The sequence below is a fragment of the Nipponia nippon genome, unplaced genomic scaffold, assembly GCF_047370975.1.
Source record: "Nipponia nippon isolate SJK-2023a ecotype South Korea unplaced genomic scaffold, ASM4737097v1 scaffold_1, whole genome shotgun sequence".
NCBI lineage: Eukaryota > Metazoa > Chordata > Aves > Pelecaniformes > Threskiornithidae > Nipponia > Nipponia nippon.
In genome coordinates, this window is record NW_028262290.1 from 63,369,979 (window position 1) to 63,390,551 (window position 20,573).

Consider the following 20,573-nt stretch of genomic DNA (forward strand, 5'->3'; position numbering starts at 1 on the left):
TTGATATAACTTTTTTTTGTGAAATCCAGTTATTACACAGAAAAGGCATCAGTAGCACTCATAAACTGGAGAACACTTGCTTCCATTCTTCACAGGCAGAAACTGACAAACATTAGCAAAAAAGAATGAAGAATAATTCCATTTTTTTAGTCATAAATAGTATCCTTCTGTCTGATTAACTGCATGGGAAATAAGACCTGCTTGTCATAGAAATCCAGTAATGAAGGCACTGTGGACAGGGTGACTACCCTAAAGAACATTGAAACTTTGTGAATGGCAAAGGGAATTCTATGTACTATCCCATAAAGTCAAGCTCAGACAATAAATTGAAATGCTTTTTGCAAGAACTGGTTAAAAAAATACATATTTTGAATATTTTTAAGAAGATTTAAAAAAAAAAATAACAAAGTGGAAGGATGTGGCAAATATTTTTTTTTTTTTTTAATTTAATGACTCTCTCATGTTCTGGTTATTTTGTGATACTGAGCTATCCAGTCACTGAATTTTTAGTCTTAAATAGGGATTAAAGGATAATAAATTATTCCATACAACAACCTCATTCAAAGACCAGACGCGTTTCTTGTTCAGGACCGTGCAGCATACTAGACAGAAATTCCTCCACTGACCTGTTCCAGCATCCTGCATCATATTGCCCAATTTCATCCATGACTGAGAAAAGGAGATAGTCATGAGTGTTTCACAACAATGGTCTGTAAGGTATATTTTAAGTTACAGTGGTGATAAAAATCATAGAATCATAGAATCATTAAGGTTGGAAAAGACCCTTAAGATCATCAAATCCAACCGTTAAATGATTATTTACTTTTCTTTACATCACTCCATAACTTTCTAATAGTGAAATCATATACTGGGTTATACATAAAACAGCTAAGCCATTTAGGGAAATACAATAAAACCACCTGTGAATTTAGTAGTTGTAAAATTCTTACATTTAATATATGAAGATTTTTTTTAAAATTCAATTTATTATTGAATGTGTGTGTTCTTTCATTTCCTTATTAGTTTTTTTCTTGTTTGATTTATAGTTTCAGATTCGTAATCAATACCAAGTGCCTGCCTGGAAAGCAAATCCCATCATTGTTCTCAGAATTTTTTGGAGGAAGAAAAGACTCTCTCACACAGATATTTTGTCTTGCTTTTGCTAATCTGAAATCAGTAATCTATTTGGACCTGGAGTCAAAATTAAGATGTACTCGCTAAGAGTGAGAGTGGTGGTCCTCACATGAAACACGTTTTGTGGTGATTCCCTACAAAACAGTAGGGAGGGAGAGGAACTCCTCATAGCTCTTACCTACCCAAGCAGCTAATAGAGGTCTGTGAGGAAATACATTTTTTATCATGTCAGTACATATAAATGTGGTTCACAGGCTGCTGGGAATGCTCCACACATGGGCTCTCCATGCTCAGTTCCTGAGGCCTGTGGGGATGGCTGCACCCCCTACTGCTGCCCACCATTTCAGTGGGAAAAGCAAAACCCACATTTTACCAAAAAGCCCCTTTACTTTGTCAGACAACTGGGAACTTGTCAGCAGAAGCAAGTCAAAGCCTGTGAGCTGCTGTCAGGTGGCCCCATGTCACTTCCAGGCACAAGGAACTTTCCCAGATTCCTGGACTAATATAGCTAAAAATTATAACCACAATGACTGCTGCTTGACAGCTTTACTGTAACTAGGCTCTTCTGTATCCACATTTTTATTGTAACTGCTAGGTCAAATACACTAACAAATTGACCTCTAAACACACTCAAGTGGTATGGGGTAGTAGTTTCCTCATTTTGCTGGGAGAGGGAAAGGGACTTCAAGCCACTTGTTGCCTTTCATACAGAAGACCAGTAGCACAGCCAGATATATAAACCAGAAGCCTCACTGCCTGTCTGCCAGTCTGAAACAAGCACTTGAAAATTTTACATTGTGTTAATGACACAAACATCGTGGCTTTGCATCCTTGTTGGAGTGATTCCAGATGAAACCATGCCACAGAAACAGCATTGCTTGCTTAATAAACAAGGAAATGCTGTGTCTGCCTCCATTTCCTCTTTCTCTATATCCTTAAAATCTTGTCAGAAGCCGTACTAATTTTTCTCAAATAAATACATCAAAGCTAGGCAATGAAGTCTCCCCACCAGTGAGACCAACATACACAATATTAGTGAAATCCTTTACAAAATATTTTAATAATCACAGTTTAAGAATTGGAAATAATCAAGCTTTTCATTATTGCTGGCTCTAAGGAAAAACATTGCTTACTCATAGTTTGCTATCCCAAAAAAACTGCTAATAAAACTGGTGCCTTAGGGCATATCAGAGCTAGCTCCAGCTGGGAAGCAACAGAGTCAGTTTAATCCAGTACTGAAGGTGAGCTTTCAGCTGGCTTGGAATACAAGCAGATAAACCTTATATCTGATTAAGGCATGGGTCATATCTATATGAAGTGCCATGTAAGTTTGTCTTCCTGGAACGTATGATACAGACATATTCTTCCTCAGGTGTATTGTCCATCCTCATACATCTTTTCTTAGACTTCTAATACTTCCTGAGCTCTCTAATCTTCCTTCCTCTAGTTTTTAAATTCCTCCAAGTAAATGCTACAAATGGTAGGTTATTTCTCTCTTATCACAACACAGAGTTTATTTTATCCACACTTTCTCATCTAGTATTCTTTGCTTCAGGCTGAAATTCCTATGTCCTTCTGCCATCTGCAGCCTTTGAAACACGTGGCTGCTTGCGCATGCCTATGATGAGGCAAGAGTAAGCAATAAACAGAGAGGATCATATTCAGACACACTCAACAAATAAACCAGATATACAGAAGCCAAAACTACACAGCCAAGTATTTCATGGGACATAAATCTGTGCCCACACAATAAAAGTTAAGGTTGAGTACCCTTTAAAAATGTATTCAGAATAAATCTGGAAGCTGGAAAACAGTAAGTGAATCCTTAATGTGTCATTAGAAGTAGACTTTCAAACTTTCAAAAATATGTAGTTATCAGGGGCATTCAACATTGCCAACTTAATCCATTTGGAACTATATCTTCATACTGGCCTTCCTTTTGCCGCCATCTGTGCTTGCACAAATCTCTCATATAGGATTGAAAAATACAGTGTCATTCTGGTAAATTATAAGTGACATTAATGCTAAGCACACCCAGGTACTATGTGTGCATAAATCCTAGAAACAGGTTTTCCCCTCTCATGGATTACAGAAGTACCATGTCCAAGTGCTTACGCATACAGAATTAGAGACACTGATCACCTTTTAAAATTGAGTCTTTAAAAGTGATGCAAACTGGTGTAGAGTAAGTTAAAAAAGAAAACCTAAGGTCACCTACTGTTGCTACAGTTTCATCTATTGGCATAAACAACACTGTCTGCATTAACAAATCCTGGTGTTTATGTCTGCTTTTTTGTATTTTGTAAATTACAAATTATAGATACCCGTTTTTAACATACATGTTTAATTAGCTGTTAGGAGGACATGACCGTATACACAGACTCTTCTGCTACCAGAGCATGTGGGAACTGAATTGTCTCTATGTTCATATTAAAAATTTGTGTACTTCCATATTACAAACCCATGATTTGAATAACAAATTTCAATTATAGGAATATCTTGAACAAGATATGTCATCTATGTATTTAGATGAGCTGTTATTTCTCATAGTTCAATTTCCTGTAATGATACTTAATCTAATCCAAGTACTATAAAAGTAGCTTTTTAAATGGATACCCACTAGTAATTGAAATAGCAACCATTTGGGTTTAAAATGAGAATTTTAAGTTGATTATCTGTCACCCAAGAATATGCATGGATAATTCAGTCCTATCCATAACTCACTCCTTGAACAACTCTCATTTGTACCATGAGAGGCTATGAGAATCATATGCCCTGCTTTTATTTAGGCTTTGGTACAAAGTACTTAATTTCTGGCATAATCAGTCATAACCTCTCTAGAAATTAGATTCTCTTTCCTTTTCTTTCCATGTGATTTTACTTCTGCATGGGAAAAAATATTGTTCAGATCAATATTTGCTGAGTAGCATTTCTGTCTTGCTCAGTTCCCATTATGAAGCTAAGCTGCTTACAGAATTTTTGTTGCTGTTAAAAACGCATTTCATGATCGTAATGATGCTAATCCATGTGTACAAGAAGAGATGGATGCAAGAGTATCTACCTAAGGAGTTCAACAGCTTTCGATAAGATTAGGTCCACTGGCTTTATGGATATCAAAGCATATTACAACATCCACTGAAGTAAGCAGGCCTCTCAAAGTCAATTCTGTAGATGGAGAATGCAAGGCTCTGAGAGACGGGCAGACAACCACTGTTCATGTCAGAAGCCAAGTCACAGCCAACAAACCAGAACTCAGGTGCCTGGAATTTCCTTTTCATGCTATTAAGTCTTGATATAATAAAACCAGGGCCATCCTATGGAAATATGATGAGGTTGTTTCACATAAATTTAAGTACACATTAAACACTGCTGTGTGGGATAACACAACTCTATCCTTCTTACCAATCACGTGTATTTCTTCATTGCAGTATATATGTGCAGAGTTGCTATATGTAACTTTTACTTCAAATTTTTATAGTATCTTTTATTTAGCTCAGAAATTTCTTTCGGACAATATCAGACTCAAGTATCTTTTTCTAAAAAAATGCTATATTTTGTCTATACTTATCTTTATTATTATTTTGTTCTTATTAGAAACCTTATAGTTGATATATCTGTAAAATTACGTTGTAGAAATATTCACCATAAGTTTCAGATTAACAACAAATTATTAGTGTGGGCACTGGAATCTTTTGTGGCTTCCAGCTACTGGTGTTAAAAATGTGCATTTACTCCAAAAAGTACAAAAGTTGCTTTCGTCTACAGAAAGCTATATTGTATCAAGAGTTGGTCTGATATATGAATTCTTTAACTTACTTACTTTTGAAAGAAGAGAATGGAGAGGTGCCACTGAAGCTGTGGACAAATATGTGTTTCACCAGCTGAAGGCAACTGCACTAATGGCACGTTATCAAGGCTTGATATTTGACATGAAAAAAGATGCTTGACGTTGACACCAGTTGAAGATGATAGGCATTGCAACTGCTGTGAAAACAAGCTATTGTATATACTTTCCTTTACTGGGTGTGTGCAACCACACCACTTTTCACTCTTCCTTTTAATTATTTACGTTGTAATCCTTTCACCACACTCTACAGATGAGAAGTTTCATATGGTATCTTCACAGTCTCCTCTTTTCAGAGATTAGAGGGAAAGCTGTTTAGGTTATGATAGCACTCAAAGTCAGCAAATTGCTGTCAAAATAGAGATAAAAATATGGTATTGATGCTCTCCATGAGAGGATCCCCAAGATGGGTGGACTGGAGTACTTGCCCTGCAAGGAGAGGCTGAAGGACCAGGGCTGATTCAGCCTGGAGCAGGGATGGCTTCAGGGACATCTAACAGCAGGCCCTTAGTGCCTTCAGGGAGGTTGTTGAGAAGACAGAGTCAGGCTGTTCACAGCGGTGCACAGAAAGGGAATGAAAGATGATGGATATAAATTGAAACAAGAAATGTTCAGACTGGATGTAAGGGAAAACTTTCTCAGCCTAAGGACAGCCCAGGAGTGGGATAGGCTTCCCAGGGAGACTGTGCAAAAAAACCTGGGGGTTTCCAAGACCTGACTGAACAAAGCCACGAGTAACCAGGTCTGATCTCAGAGCTGGCTCTGTTGCAATCAGGAGGTTGGACTGGAGACCTCTTGCGATCCCTTCCATCTGGAATTATCCTATGAGTGTATGGGCTCAAAACGGTAGTCTGGAACTTGCAGACAATACTGGAGGAAATTGCCTAACCTCTTTTATGCTGGAGGGCAGCATAAAAATCCCTTCTGAACCTGAGCTTAACAAATGTATGAAACTCAAGGGCTGGATCTACATTAGCACTTTGGTTCAGAGTACTGCAGTTTTGAACTGAATCTCCTGATCATATCCCCTCTTACAATGCATTAGCTCATTTCACAGGGCGGTTTTAATTTATGCAAACTAGATTCCTTTTGGAGGAAACTAAGGAAAAACTCCATGCCAGGCATGCACCAAATACAATCTAGCAAGTAATGGGTTCATAAAGGTCCTAATCAGAGGTCAGTGCTTCAGATGACTTCAAACTGCATGCATGTTGAGGATATTTGAATCAGGGAACCAGGATAAATCTAGTTCAAAATAAACCCCCAGAACAGTACACAGGATGATGGCAGAGGCCTCAGCAGCAGCTACTTTGATCTGCTGGTCTGTTTCTCCTGTGTCAGGCTGACGTAGACATAGCCACTACCAGAAAAGTTAGGCTGCCTGGCATTTTTACAGCTGGAAATAGCTGCATCAAAAGAAAGAGAAATGAAAGCAATACTAATCACTTAGGTGAAGGTCATAGCAAATTTCTAAATTATTCGTCTAAGTCTAAAACTTAAGTCTTACAGAATTCTAGGATATTAATTAATCTGTGGGGTGGGAAAGGGAATTACAGTTCCCTATCTTTCCAAAACTGCAGCACCAGCTACTGAAAATTTTGCTTTTATTTTTTATGTCCTTTCTCTTTTGCATATTCTGAAACTCCTCTAATATAACTAACACTGAAAGCAAAACAAATTAACAGTTCTCAGTCCTAAGTACAGGACAAAAATATGTAGACAAAAAAGCAGCAATTATGAATTCAATGCTACTCTGTTTAGTAGCATAATAATGATTCATTTGAAGCTCTATAACAAAAAGAAGTGCTTAAGCCAGAATGCAGGCCAAGATTTTGTCCTTACCACCTATTCATTTCATTTTATGTACATGGAGAGTATTTCAAATGAATACCAAATCATATAAGCACAATGTAACATATAACACATTACAGTATGCTAAAAAATGTTGTAAAATAGTGGAAAAGGGGGAGTCCAAGTTGTTTTTTTATGAGCAATAAGTAGTCCTTGTAAAATTAGCCAAAATTACATACATATTATTATTTCAGTAGGTAAAAAGGTGTCACAATCAACACCCAGACACTTTATATATCATATAAACATATGACATATGGCATATGCTTCTCTAAGCTCATCCTTTCTTAAAACCAGTAAAAATACCAGTGGTGGCTCTGGAGTAGCTTCTGTGAACCGGATTGCTTGCATCTCCCTGAAGAACATGAATCTGCATCAGAAAAGAAATCCTGCCCCAACTTGAGTATCAACTCACTTTCAGTAATGTCTTGAATGAGCAAAGGTGATGAACAATTTTCTTGACTTGACATTTTTCGGTAGCTGAGGTTGGACTTAGTGACAGAAAATGAATGGATCCTCATATCCATCCAGTGTCTCAAGCTAACACTGTGCACAGCCCATGGATAATGAAGGAGGTTTTGTCAGTAGTCATTCTAACAGTTATTACAGCAGCTTTTATAAAAACTGAATTCTCTTTATTTATCTCAAAGCTAATAAGAGACTAACACACAACTCAGAAATTTACAGCAAAGTTACAGTTCCCCGAACTTTGTGAAATCTGCACTCAGTGCATCTTTTTTAATTGTACCATTTTCTAAAAACATAACAAAAAAAATCCCCCAAACAATACTTTTAAGATCATTTTTAAATATGACTACAGTTTTTTCCAGTTCTCTGGATACATTAGAGCTCCACCTAATCATCTTAAGCAAGCTGTCTTTCAGTAAAATGTTTAAGCTTCTGCATAGTCTTAAGCAAGTCCACACTAGAGTCAATGAATGACTTTGCATGCTTAAAGTAAAGTATGCCGATGGTGCTTTGTTGAATCAAGACTTTAATGCTTTTTAGGCATTCAGTAGGGTTATGGCAGAGAAACAAGAGATAGTACCTTATTTATTGATGTAAGCCTCAGAAGAGGGAAGATGATGTGCAACCTAGAATGCAGAAACACACACATTAAATCATCAATACATTGATATCAACTTTACTGACTTGTCATAAAAATAATAATAATGGGAACTGTCTTTACAGACCTATTAGAAAATTATTATTTTTCTGCTCTGATGATTTAAAATTGCTTTTGATTTCTTTCATTTTCCCCCTTCCTTCTACTGATCCTACCATAATGTTGATGATGTAAATCATCATAGTGCTGTTGATTAGTGCCATTGCGTATTTTTAGTTAAAAGAAAGAGACAAATTAATGTGTTTTAATTACTGCTTGCAGCAAGTAAATTAGATTCCATTTGTTAAAAAATAAGCTCAGTATGTAAAAATTTTCTGAAGATGCTAAAATTTGTAGGTTATTGCTTTACCGTCCATGCATATTTCCAAGACAGTCAGTTCCTGTGGGCTGGCTGAAGCACAATTACACCATAAACTAACTGTGTCAGCATTGAGGATAGGGTGAACTTCACAGTCTTAAAGCTAAGTATATTTGTCATTAACCTCAATGTGAATTTTTTCAGTCAAAAATCCTTCTGCTCAGTTTAGACTGACGAAAACATTTTTCAAATCTGGAACAGACTGGGCAGTAATGTCCACTATACAACTAAGTAGACATTGGTGATATTTAAAGAAAAAAATCTTTATTTATTTTTAAAAAAGCATTTTGATAATGTTTTCATTAAGAAAAAAATAATGTTAAGTTAAAAGACTTCTTACCCAGTCAAATAAAATAATTTCATTTGACTTGAAAATTTTGTTTTACCCTACTTGAAATCAACAATTTTTTCCCGATTTTTCAGTTTGGTAAACAAAATTGAAACTATCATTTGTTCACACAACTGTTATGTCCTATAAACACTGGCTGTAATTACTTTCCGTAACAGCTATCCTTCAAATGTATGTGCTAGATATAAAAAGGTTGATAGCTCTGAGAAGTTAATCAGCATGGAATTTGCTAATTAATGTATAGATGAAGATGGTAACAATCATGTATATACAGACTTCCGAAAATGTAATGTAATACAAAACTCAGAGACAGCAGTAAATACATCTTGATTAAATAATTCCTTAGTACTCTTATACTCTATAGTCCTATGGTACTCTAAGTACACATAAGTTCAAAAATCCCAAAATGCAGGTTGGGGTCTTACAGAACCAGAAGAATTCATTCACTCAGTAAACAGGAAGTAAAAAAGACAGCTTGTGTAAAGTATTTCAGGCCTACAGTTTCATCCAGTTCTAAAATTAATAAGCCAGTGACCTAATAGGTTCTTATGCACTTTCTACTTTTTTTTTAATGGATTTTTAATATTGGACATTGGAGAAACACCTGTCCCAGCCACCCTCTTGCCACCTGCAGTTCAGTGTTGATATTGATATGAGAGTATTGTCTATTGTTTATCACAAGTAACTATTAGTATTGCCTTGCTCAGATCACAGTTGGATTTCATAACACTGTAATATCTTCTTTTCATTCACTCCTTTGTTTTGTGACTTAATATAAAACTGCAACTTTTTTTCCCCAGAAAATCAAACTAGACTGTATTCGTACTTGCAATTCAACACAAGCAAAGGAAAATGAACAAAGTCACCTAAACCTGGGTCTCACCAAGCTTCCTTCTTCCAGTTACAGGGGTTCAGGGCCCCTGGATCACTGCTTGATGTGGTGCCTGGGATGCCCTACAGTAAAAGGGACACTGCCAGGGAAATTCCCAGGCAGACCTAATAATAGCCATCCAGCTGAAGTTTAATACTTCCAAAGAAATTCCACCATCTATGAAACTAACGTGTCCTCACTCTAGGCACATTCCCTTTTGTTCCTGTTTATATTAAATTCCCAGAGAGACTTATCTAAACTGTTAGCATAAAATATGTGATTATAACAAAAATACTTCATACAAATGAGCATCCCTGTCCACACAGACTGAGTACTGAAAAGGAGTTTGTCTTCTTTTTTTTTTTCTTGCACTTCTTTGTAGCAGAATTCCCTTCAGAAGCAGTCTTATTAAAATTTATTCCTTTCTTTTCTTTTGTCATACTGAAATAGGAGTATTACATTTTTTACATAAATTATTATTATCCACAACATTACCCATCTACTGAAAACAAAGAAAGCATTTCTATTGATGATTCAGTACAGTGCAGAATGGTTTTGTACAAAATCTTTTATGCAGCATTAAAGATTTTTTTTTCATGTGATAATTTTTTACATAAGCTCAATATTTTGAATTCAGCTGAGGAATCACTTTGCTATTTATTCAATAGTTTTCTATTTCCTTTAAGGAACAAAAGCTTTCTTCTGTTTGCATGATTTAATACCAATAAATTCAACTGCTACTAAGGACAGAATAATCCACAAAGCCCAATGATGAAAACATTTACTTTGTGTCCTGAAGACAGCAGTACACTCTCAAAAAAAATGTGTATTCCTTAATACCATTTTTATTCTCAGTATAAAATCAGTACTTATTTCATCATGTTGAGATCAGTTTAGAACTTCCTAATTAGGTGTACTATCACTACATCCAAATTAATTCTGGAATCTTTTCTGAAAAAAAAATTTAAAATGAAACTTTTGTGCCTTATGCTGGAAACCACTTGCTTATCACAATTCCAGTGTAAATCAGTGGGAATTAAGACTGCTTATCTCACTGCTCTATTGTGAATGTAACTCAAAGCAAGTAAGGAAGAATAGCATTGTCATGGTCCAAATAGCACCAAGACACACACACAAATTTTTCCACTCCTGGGCTTTCAAGAGTTTTGCAAAAGTGCAATAATAGAAATCATACTAGATTTCTACAGCTTTTCTATAGCTTAATAAGGATAGAAATAGTACAAATGAAAACATTGTTGTAACATTTTAGCCTTATTATACTACCAGTCCCTGTAGTTTTACATTTCTGTAATAGAGGGAAAGAGGGAAGAAGGAAGGGATAAAGTTGTTAAAATCTTAAATATTTCTTAAAGTTCAGTTCTGGATACAGTGTTTTTCAAAGAAATGTTTCCAGAAAAAAACACATTCACCACCCCCCCCAAAAAAAATGTTTATGTATATTTTCATTCCACAGGTCCATCATGATATTTGTGACTGGAACCAGGAAGAGCACTGAACAGCTACGAGCCTGCTGTTCAGGGAATTCACTTGGACCATACAGCAGCTCTTCTGAAAGAAGAATACTGCATTACCAGAATCACTGTCATTTTCTCAAAAGCTGACATTCAATCACAATTTTTGCCTTTAGCCTTTAGTTTCCTTAGGTAATTTTTGCTTCAGAAAATATTCCAAGTCTGTAAATGCAATGTTTTATTATGCTGCCCATTCTTGAATGGGCACCCTACCAACAACGGATCGTGCATCTCAAATTGTTTGAGAGAGGGCTAGCAAGGGGAGTTGAAGGCAGCAAGATCAGTGGAGGGAAGGCAATGTCAATGCAGCTTGTTTATGCTCTTTCATAAAGCCATTCTGCTGCATGGAGCTTGTGAAGAAGCAGTTAGTACACCAGCATATTTGTGGACTTATATGTACCACCTGAGGCAATGGACGATATCACTGTCCCAGCAATCTAGACAATTTTGCCACATTAAATATAAATGAGTAAATATACAAATACACGCATGGATAACTCAGTGAAGTGGATGGCACATGGAGAGAAACGGGCTAAGTAGACATAAAGGAGCCTGGCAAGAGTCTCTGGGGCAGAAGAGGAGAATTGTGAGTGATCAAGCGTATGGTAGGATGCTCTGTGGGGCTTCTTTGGCCAATGAAGTCCTGTGTCTGGTCTAGCACAAGTCAGCTCTTTAAAAGTGTAACTGACTCATGACCAGGGATCCCTACACCAAGGAACATCCTTTAAAAATTACATTGAAACTGTATAGAAAGCAACCGAGAGATGAGACCTCTAATTCAACAATAATCTGTGCTGTTAAAAAAAAAAAAAAAAGAAAAAGCTCTAGGTCCCAGACACCAGTTCAGAATTGAAGTATACCTAAAGGTAAAAAGAAAAAGGAACAATTTTTAAATTAAATTGTGTAATAGCATCTTAATTGGTGCAGGGTCTAAACCACTGAATCAGATCCATCCCCTAAGCATTATTCATTCTCAAGCAGAGCAAAATCAGAGAACAACAGAAAAATACCAGACACAGAGGAAGGCAGGAAGGAATATTGTTTGTGTTATATTGCTAATCATTAGTGAAGCTGAAAGAAAAATTCTGGGTGGAACAAATCCTTAAGACATACATGAGCATATATTAACTGCATGATGCTAAGTACCCAAGCACATATGCTTGCATTCATATACATTCGTTCATATTAGGTTTCCCATATTAAAAATCAGAGCTGTTTCTAAGAGGCTGTTTTACTGTTTTATTGTTTATGAAATTCATGCTTATTGTGCATGGCTCCTCTATTGAGCTCTACTGCATATAGGTTGTTGTTGATTATCTGTGTATACTTTGTTCAGGGAAATTCTACTATAACACACTAAAATCTAAGACTTTCAGACCTTCAATTTCTTCTGAGACCCTAAAATTTCACATTTTATATATAATAAAGACTTTCATTTTATCATTAAACCTTGCCTAATTTATTGTACACTCAGATTACCTCAACAGACTTTTTACAATCTGTAGCCATCCACATATTTCTTTCTTTCCTTTACTTTCCTTTTCTTTTCTTGTTATTTCTGTCTTACAACATTCTTTATTTCATACATTACATCTGGAGGCAGATGGCATTTGAAACTGAAATGAGCAAAACTGGTCTGTTGAGCTCAAATATGAGGTGAATTCACGTACAATTTGCACTTCTGAGTAAATATGAGGTAAACTCACTCAAGATGGTCTAGACCAATAAATCATGTTTAAGAACTGGCATCTGCTTGCTTTCAACAAATGACTACATAGAATCTGCTCATTTATACATGTGGAATCTTTAAAATGGATATTATGTAGGTTCCAGAGATCTAACATGCTTCAATCCCTTTTAAAACAAATGTTAAGTTCTGCTTCTTTACACTGATCACAGTTCTTTGCAGACAACTCTTTTATTTTCTTGTATTTGATCTTTGCATTCCACCCTTAAAAAATTGTTTAAAGTCTCAAATGAACTATTTTAATCTCAGACTCTGTTCTTCATTAATCTTTATGTGTCGTCTGCCTTCAGCTGGATATGCTCCTGGTTACAATGCCATTCTCTGCTGGTTCTCTTCTCTCTTCTCAGGTTGATATTTCTTTTAATGGGTATTTCTCATTTCTTTATCTAGTGTTCTCAGAAGATCTCCTATGATTTTCCCCTATGCTCAGAAAAAACATACTGAAGAGATGAGTACCTATGGAGAGAAAGGATGGAGAATGTCTCATCTAATTATGTGAAATTCTCTCTGATCATGATCTAGATACATGAAGAAGAGGGTAAACTGGATTTTATGAGATACTAGCCTCTTTAAAAGATACAAAAGATGGAAAAATCATAATACACATAGTCTCTTTATAGTGTTCAACCATGAAAGACATTTTAGCAATAAATAACAAGATTTTATGTACCACCTGTTACACACACCTCTCCATCCTCCAATCCACTTGAAACTTAAATTAGTCTAGGACTATTAGGCCTCATGCTCCCCAGTTTAATTAGACGATGACTACATATCATTTCTTTCCAGTGACATTTCTTTAGCCGTTTTTATTTAGAATAGAGTTTCTACTCATTTTTAAACACTCTGGAGAAAGCAGCAAATTTTTACCATCACAGGTATTTAAACATGCAGCATACTAGATTAGACTATGGGTGGGATGGTTTTAACAAAGTGCATTTCCATATCTTCAAAGAAAAAACAGTTAATGATGTCAAATCCTGCTTCATAAATTACCAAAATTCATAAGGTAAACAAACCCCAGTACATAAAGAATTACACTTTTTTTTCTTCTACCTTGCAGTATTTTCTTCTCCTTAAGGAGAACAGGAGTATATCAGGGAACAGTGGCAAATGTAACTTCACTATGTCAGCGATGAAGTGGCATGACAGAATTTTACTTTCTTATTATAAATGATAGTGATTCTGGAGTCCTTGGATGCATAAAAAAAATACTTTTTAAAATTAAGAAACACTTGAAAGACAATTGAAAATCACCTTGTGTGATCTGATAGCAATACATTCAATGTTCAAGAAAACACTGGGTATGGGGAATTTCTTCATTTACCTGGGGCACAGACATTCGTGGACTTTCTGGATGACACAGGATGAGGCAATCACTGGGTGGCAGAGCTTAAATTGACAATGATGTCAAGCAATGCTAGGATGAAAGCTGAGCTTTATGTAGCTCTCTGACCACCTCCTCCCACTCAAACACACACACACAGACACACATAAATAATGCAAGGTAAATCATGAGCTATTTTATAAAAATTGATAATGCCATATTACTGTAATAAGAGTATAAGTGAAACTAGTATTAGGACCACATTATCTAAAATTATGAACACACTTTTTGTTCTATTCCTTCCTCTACTTTTTCCCTAACTTTCAAACTCCAGTTGTCCCCTGAAATCTGTTCTGTATATTTATACCATTAATAAAAAGAAAATATATCCACTTCTGATGAAGAATTATGTGTGTGGAAATAGGACAGTATTTCTCTCTTAGTATCTAAGCAACAGAAATTATACAAAGTCTTTGCCTAATTCATACAAACTGACCTACTGAAGTCAATAGAATTAGCTGTGTAAGGAGAGAAAGCAGATTTTATTGATAACATATTTCATCAGAACAGAAACTTAAGAATCAGGACATGGTCCCTCAAATTGAGGGGAAAATATTAAATTCATTCAACATACTGAAGATTACTATGGACTAAAAAATACGTTATCTGAAGTTAATGGAAATGGTCACATAAAGTTGTAATGATTTACCTTTGCCATGAATTTTTTGGTAGGACTTTCACAGTCATTTGTATCTTCTTACAGCACAAAATAATTGTACTTTCCTTGCGTCCTAATGAGTTATCATTAATGTTCCCAGCTAAAAATCCCCACCTACACTGGTTAAAGAATCTGTTTGATTCAGAGATGTACGATTCCCTTGTGGCAAATTAGTGGTTTGGACTCTCCTTTAGCTGGTTAGCATGAATGCATAAAGCTAAATAACAGTCATACAGGCTTCATAGTTGGTGACTCACTCTTACTTTATTTAGATATGTATAACTACATTAATATCTGAATACCACACAAGCTTTAATGTATTTATTTTCATAACAGTCCTAAAACAGGAAAGTGCTGTTTTCCTCTATTTTGCTCCTGGAACTAAAGAAGAGAAATACTAAAAACTAGATCCACAAAGGGTCTCTATCACCAGCCAAAATTCACAGCCTGAAGTTAGACTCATTGCCCCCCATAGAAACACTTACAGGCTTCACAGATGCCAGCGAGCTGGCAGGGAACTATTTGTGCTAGCTAAGAAAGAAATGCCTTCAAGTGTTTGATCTTTGCTTGAGCATCCCACTCAAACCTTCCTCCCCCCCCCAAAAAAAAGTTATTAGTATTACATCAGAAAAGTCACAGAAATGCAGATACCCACCCCATGAACCAGGCAACAGAGCACTCACCTTGGGGATGATCGTGCTGAGTGTCCCCTTCCTGCTTGATGAGAAACAGCATTTGATTTCAGCTTTTTTATCTACCGGGAGAGTACCACAGCAACAAAACTACCAGGCATTTCTGTGGAAGGAATTCCCACTGAACTTGGTCCACATGTGTAAATAAGTGATCTTTATTGCCCAAATGAATCTCTTAAATATAAAGCTCTGCAATAATTTTTGTGGCTTTTAGTCTATGTACCCCAGAGAATGATTATTAATATAAAATAAAATAGTTCCAAACAAACAGACAGACTGAGAAAGACTCATTCAGTCTCCAATATCTTAAGAGTTTGGGACCAAGTCAAAATAGAAAATGTCTAAATTAGGTCAATGGAGAGCCCTCTAACCAGCTGGTTATTGACTCTCAAAGATAGTGAGAGGCCAGATGTGATACAAGATACCTCTTAGGCTGACTTCTCTAGGAAAGATGTAGTTTTGGCGAAAATGCCTTGATTTCAGTGTAAGATAGGGATTAAAGAAACTCAGTGGCAGCAGGTTATTCAGCCACTTGAACATCTAGAAATTTAGACTGATGAAAACATGGAGTGTATTTCTCCACAGTACAGTGCTCTGTGCCAGAAACAGCACCACTCCTTCTGGAGGGCGATTCAGCTCAGGCAGAGCAGTGAACAAGCATGGCTTTTCTCTAAGATTCCAGCCAGTTTGTTACAAATGAGCTCGAATATCTCTGCATAACACCCACATGCAATTTTTCTCCCGTATTTATCTTCTGGAAAAGACAGTGAGCCACACTCAACAGTCAACCTACCATGGATCCATTTAACTCAAAATCTTAAGAACCATGCACACCAAAAAAGAACAAGAAGAAGCCATAGTTCATTATGAGGCATTAGAAGTGACAATGAAGCACAGTGATTTGTTATGTTGAATCCCTCCCCACCCTTTTTTCTTCATATCACTGTGATTATTTTAGGTCATTTTATCCAAAACCTCTTAAAAGACAATCTTTGTATTCTAACCAACAGATGTACATATCATTTGTGTTTTAATTGGAAATAGTGAATACAAAAATGCAATATTGCCAGTTAAACTTATCCCCATTACATCCTTCTTTGATATCACACAAACCAGCAAACACCTTTTTCTCTTTTAGTCAAAACTGCAGAGGTGGCACTAGTAACTTTTATTGTTCTAAGATGCTCAGTGCCAATGATTCAGCCTGCATAATTTTAGTTGGAAAGGACAATGTACACTTTAAAAAGTCTGCACCATGAAAAGATTCCAAACTAGCTGACTCTCTTCCAAACCAGGTAGCCAGCTGCAAAAAAAGTGGTCAGTTCAGCCTCTGAGGCAGCAGGCAGCAATGGAAGTGTCCCTTTCTTCTATAACCAAGCAGCTGTTGAACAGCTTTTTGTACATTAATTTTCTACCAGGCTTATGACTGGGCATAGAAAGACTAGGCATCTGCCAATGTATGTTCACACTTTTGGAAATGAATGCACATAAACAAAATATTCAAAAATTTAAACATGCTGTTAAAGCAAATATTTCTGTGTTTAACACTCAACCCAGAAAATATTGTTTCACTTGACTACCATCATTACTGAAACACTTCACTTTTTTTCTCACAATTTCCTCAATGGAAACACCTAATTGAAATTCAGAGAAGTGTTCATTGATAAAATGAAAAGATAGTAATCAAGGAATTCAATGATTATATCATGCAGAATAAAGAAACCCCCTCACCACTTCAAATCCTTGCTGTGATTCACTAGCAGAAAGGGAGTTAAGAAACAGCTCTGTTTAGTCTTAGCAGGCAAGAGTGAAGATGCATGCGCATGATTACTGATTTATTAAGGCTTATTAAAAGCTTCTCCCACGAGGCACAAACATAGAGACACTTTTGACTAAATTCACTAGTCAATCCATAAAAATCACACGTTTCTTCATTCTGAACGTCAGCTGAAAGGGACTGTCTAAGTCACCACGAACAAGAAGAAAGAAGCATGTATACAAATCCTTTGCCTTTGTCCACTCCGTAGGTGTGTCATTCAAAATCATACAACTCCTCAGAAAAGGAGTAGTTCAAGGAAGAAAGATTAGCTACAAATTCCTCTCTGTTAAAATTTATGGGAAATATATTGATTTCAAAGGGTTCCAGATTTCATCTCAGCACTCCAAATGTAAATATTTTTGTAGGAAGGAAAATTAAATTTTTTTTAACAAAATAATGCTGCTTTCTGAACAAACTCATATGTTTTGTTTATCTTGACAAAGGAAAAAGTATCAGTTGCAAGAGCAGCCTGAAGAATTTATGACTCACTGTGGTACTTTGAGTAGACAGCTTATTGGTCTGAAGAAGAAAGGACTCCTATGTGAAACAGAATTAGAAAGCAGAGCAGTGCACAAAGCACTTATTACGTTTTTAGATCCCCGATTTGAAATATACAGCACTTATTCCCCTCCCATGAGTGAAGGCCAATCTAGAACACAGCAGGCACATCCTTTTGAGTAAATTTGCCGGTGCCAGCCACATGTCAGAGATGATTTGTGAGGCAGAGACGCCAGCCACCTTCTCTGACATCAGAGGTCAGATAAAGGAGAGTGCGACAAAAGCTGAAAAGCATCAGCCCTCCGATGATGATGTGGCTGATCTGGCATACCTGCTATTCCTGTCACTTCTCAGTACTCCTTTTATTGGCATTACCTGCTGTGAAAAAAGTCTCTCTAGAACTGGCAGCTTGATTTTGGTCTGAGGAAAATAATCATAATATGGTAGGAGAGAATCAGACTGCCAACTCCTGCCTTTCAAGTAGTGAATTCAGTGCACTGCAAAAAGGCAGATAATATTCAGCTCACACCTTTCTCAGATGGAGCAAACACTCCAGACTTCTGTAAACCAGGCAGGTTCAGCCTGCTACATTAAAAGCACACATTTTTTGCTCTTTTTTTTGAGAAACAGTCTGCAAAACAGATGAGAAAAACAGCTATCAGTCTTGGAGGCTAAGAAGAATTCCAGAGAAAAGTTATGGTAGGGCTGCTGGGCTACGAAATACCCTTGCCAACCAATGAGGCTAGCTGATTTTAGGCTACGAGAAAAGCTGCTTCTCCATTAAGCTGTTCTACTGTGAACCGTCTTTTATACATGTGTTGTATAATTAATGCACACATCATTTATAACATTTTTTCCTAGTAGTCCTTTTCCCTGGATATTTTTATGTTATTTTCTATTAAGAATCAATGACATTAATTCTTAGGCATCTCAGAGTGGTGTTTTATCAATCATTGTGGCATATAAGAGATTTTTTTCCTAAGGGGATTATAACCTGGTGTAGAGTCCTGCATCTAATTCCCTTCAAAACGTTTGAACACATTGGGCCAAATGTCATTCTTGTGTACAAATCTGAACAGGCTTGTTTGCAGCTCTTCAGGCTTGGGAACCAGTGACACTGAATAGATATTCCAAAGGGCAGAATTAGAGTTTATCAGACATTTTAAAACTTAGCAATGACTATGGAGGGGAGCAATGACTATGGAGGGGAGGGGATAAGCATCAACTTGGATTTTTGTATTTGGGAGGTAACATGGTCACAGCTTTCTGAAATGTCCTTTTCTTCTTATTTTTGAAAACTAAGATTTAAGCGAGGTACCAAAAATGGAGGCACCTGAAGCCTCCCTTTGCTTTTCATATTCTTCAAAACTCACAGCATAAAGGTATCTATTTGTAAACAGAACTCTAAGCAGAGATCATCACTGAAGCAACTGTTGAAATTATTCGTCATTAACACATCATTTTTTTTAACTCCTTTATTCATATCAGTTAGCTTCCAGAAGCAGTATAATGCCATTTAATCAACATGTTTATATAAAGAAATGGATTATTTCAACTTTATTTTGAATTTAAGGGAGAATGAGATGGAAGGAATTGGCTGGGTATTGCATATCTATTTTTAATTAACCCACTGCAGTGTTATTTAAACTGAGTAAGCCTTTCTTGCTTTATATTATTGAGCTCACAGAAACAAGAAGTGCTTTGTGGTCTTTGCTGCCTCTGCAGAATTAGTCCATTAGCAAGCACTATTTCTTCAGATTGTGCCAGCCTCGCTGGTGCTGTTGGTCAAGAATGCCCTTTCACCATATGTCTGTGCTGCTGTTTATGAAGGCAAATATTTTCATATCAGCTTCATTCAGATTAAAGAAAAAAGGCTACAAATTAGCATATCTCAAATGGATAATGTGTTTTCTTATATGTTAATTTATCTGTCTCCAGGTAAACAAAGAATCCGTAAAGTTCTAGCTTTCCACTTCTAAGATGCAGTAAGTCCTCATAGTCACTCTACATTGTAGTAAACAAAAACAGGATGCATAACTCAATTTTACTTAAAATGTTTATCGTACTTTAAAATAACTTATTTTGCAGACCTTAGATATATGCCCTGGTTTTTATTCTCCCGACTGAACTTTCCTTTCACATCTCACCTCTGGAATGGTCTCAAAATACTGTGCTCATGATTACCTGTTCATTAGTTGTCCTGTCACTTCCTTTCTCCATTCTGTCTTTTATCAGCCTCAAAACTCCCTGAGGATGCACAGAACACACAGAACACAACATCCAGCATTAGGAACATTCATAGAACTTCAACAGTGTATTTCAAACACATAATCGCACGTCTACTCTAAAGTACACTCTGAAAATTTAACTCCATTTTTCGCTATACATACTGGCTCAAGTTCTCTACTGCTGCTGCTGAGACAGAGAAGGCTTTCTTTGAACTGTAAAAATGAAACACGCTGGCATGGGAAATAAAATTATGTTGATTGCACATGCTCAGCAAGAGTTCCCATAAGAACTCAGTAAAATTGCTTGTATTTGCTAATATATAAGAAAGATAACATGTAAGATTGCTGCAAAATATTTAGAAGGTGAATTTTAAAGGAAATATGATTATGCTCTTAAAATATATTATAACAGCAGGTATAATGATGGGTATGTATAATGATAAGTATCTCACCATTAAACCACTAACCATCTCTCTCTA

At 36.3% G+C, this 20,573-nt stretch overlaps 1 long non-coding RNA gene across 1 annotated transcript in view; it reads left to right on the forward strand.

Annotated features, from left to right (window-relative positions):
- Positions 1-14,418, forward strand: part of LOC148057400 (uncharacterized) — a 37,926-nt gene extending 23,508 nt beyond the window's left edge. Inside the window, exons 2-3 of the long non-coding RNA XR_015699674.1 lie at positions 11,008-11,197; positions 13,203-14,418. This is a non-coding gene — a long non-coding RNA (uncharacterized LOC148057400). The remainder of the gene's footprint in view (positions 1-11,007; positions 11,198-13,202) is intronic.
- The last annotated feature ends 6,155 nt before the right edge of the window (positions 14,419-20,573 follow it).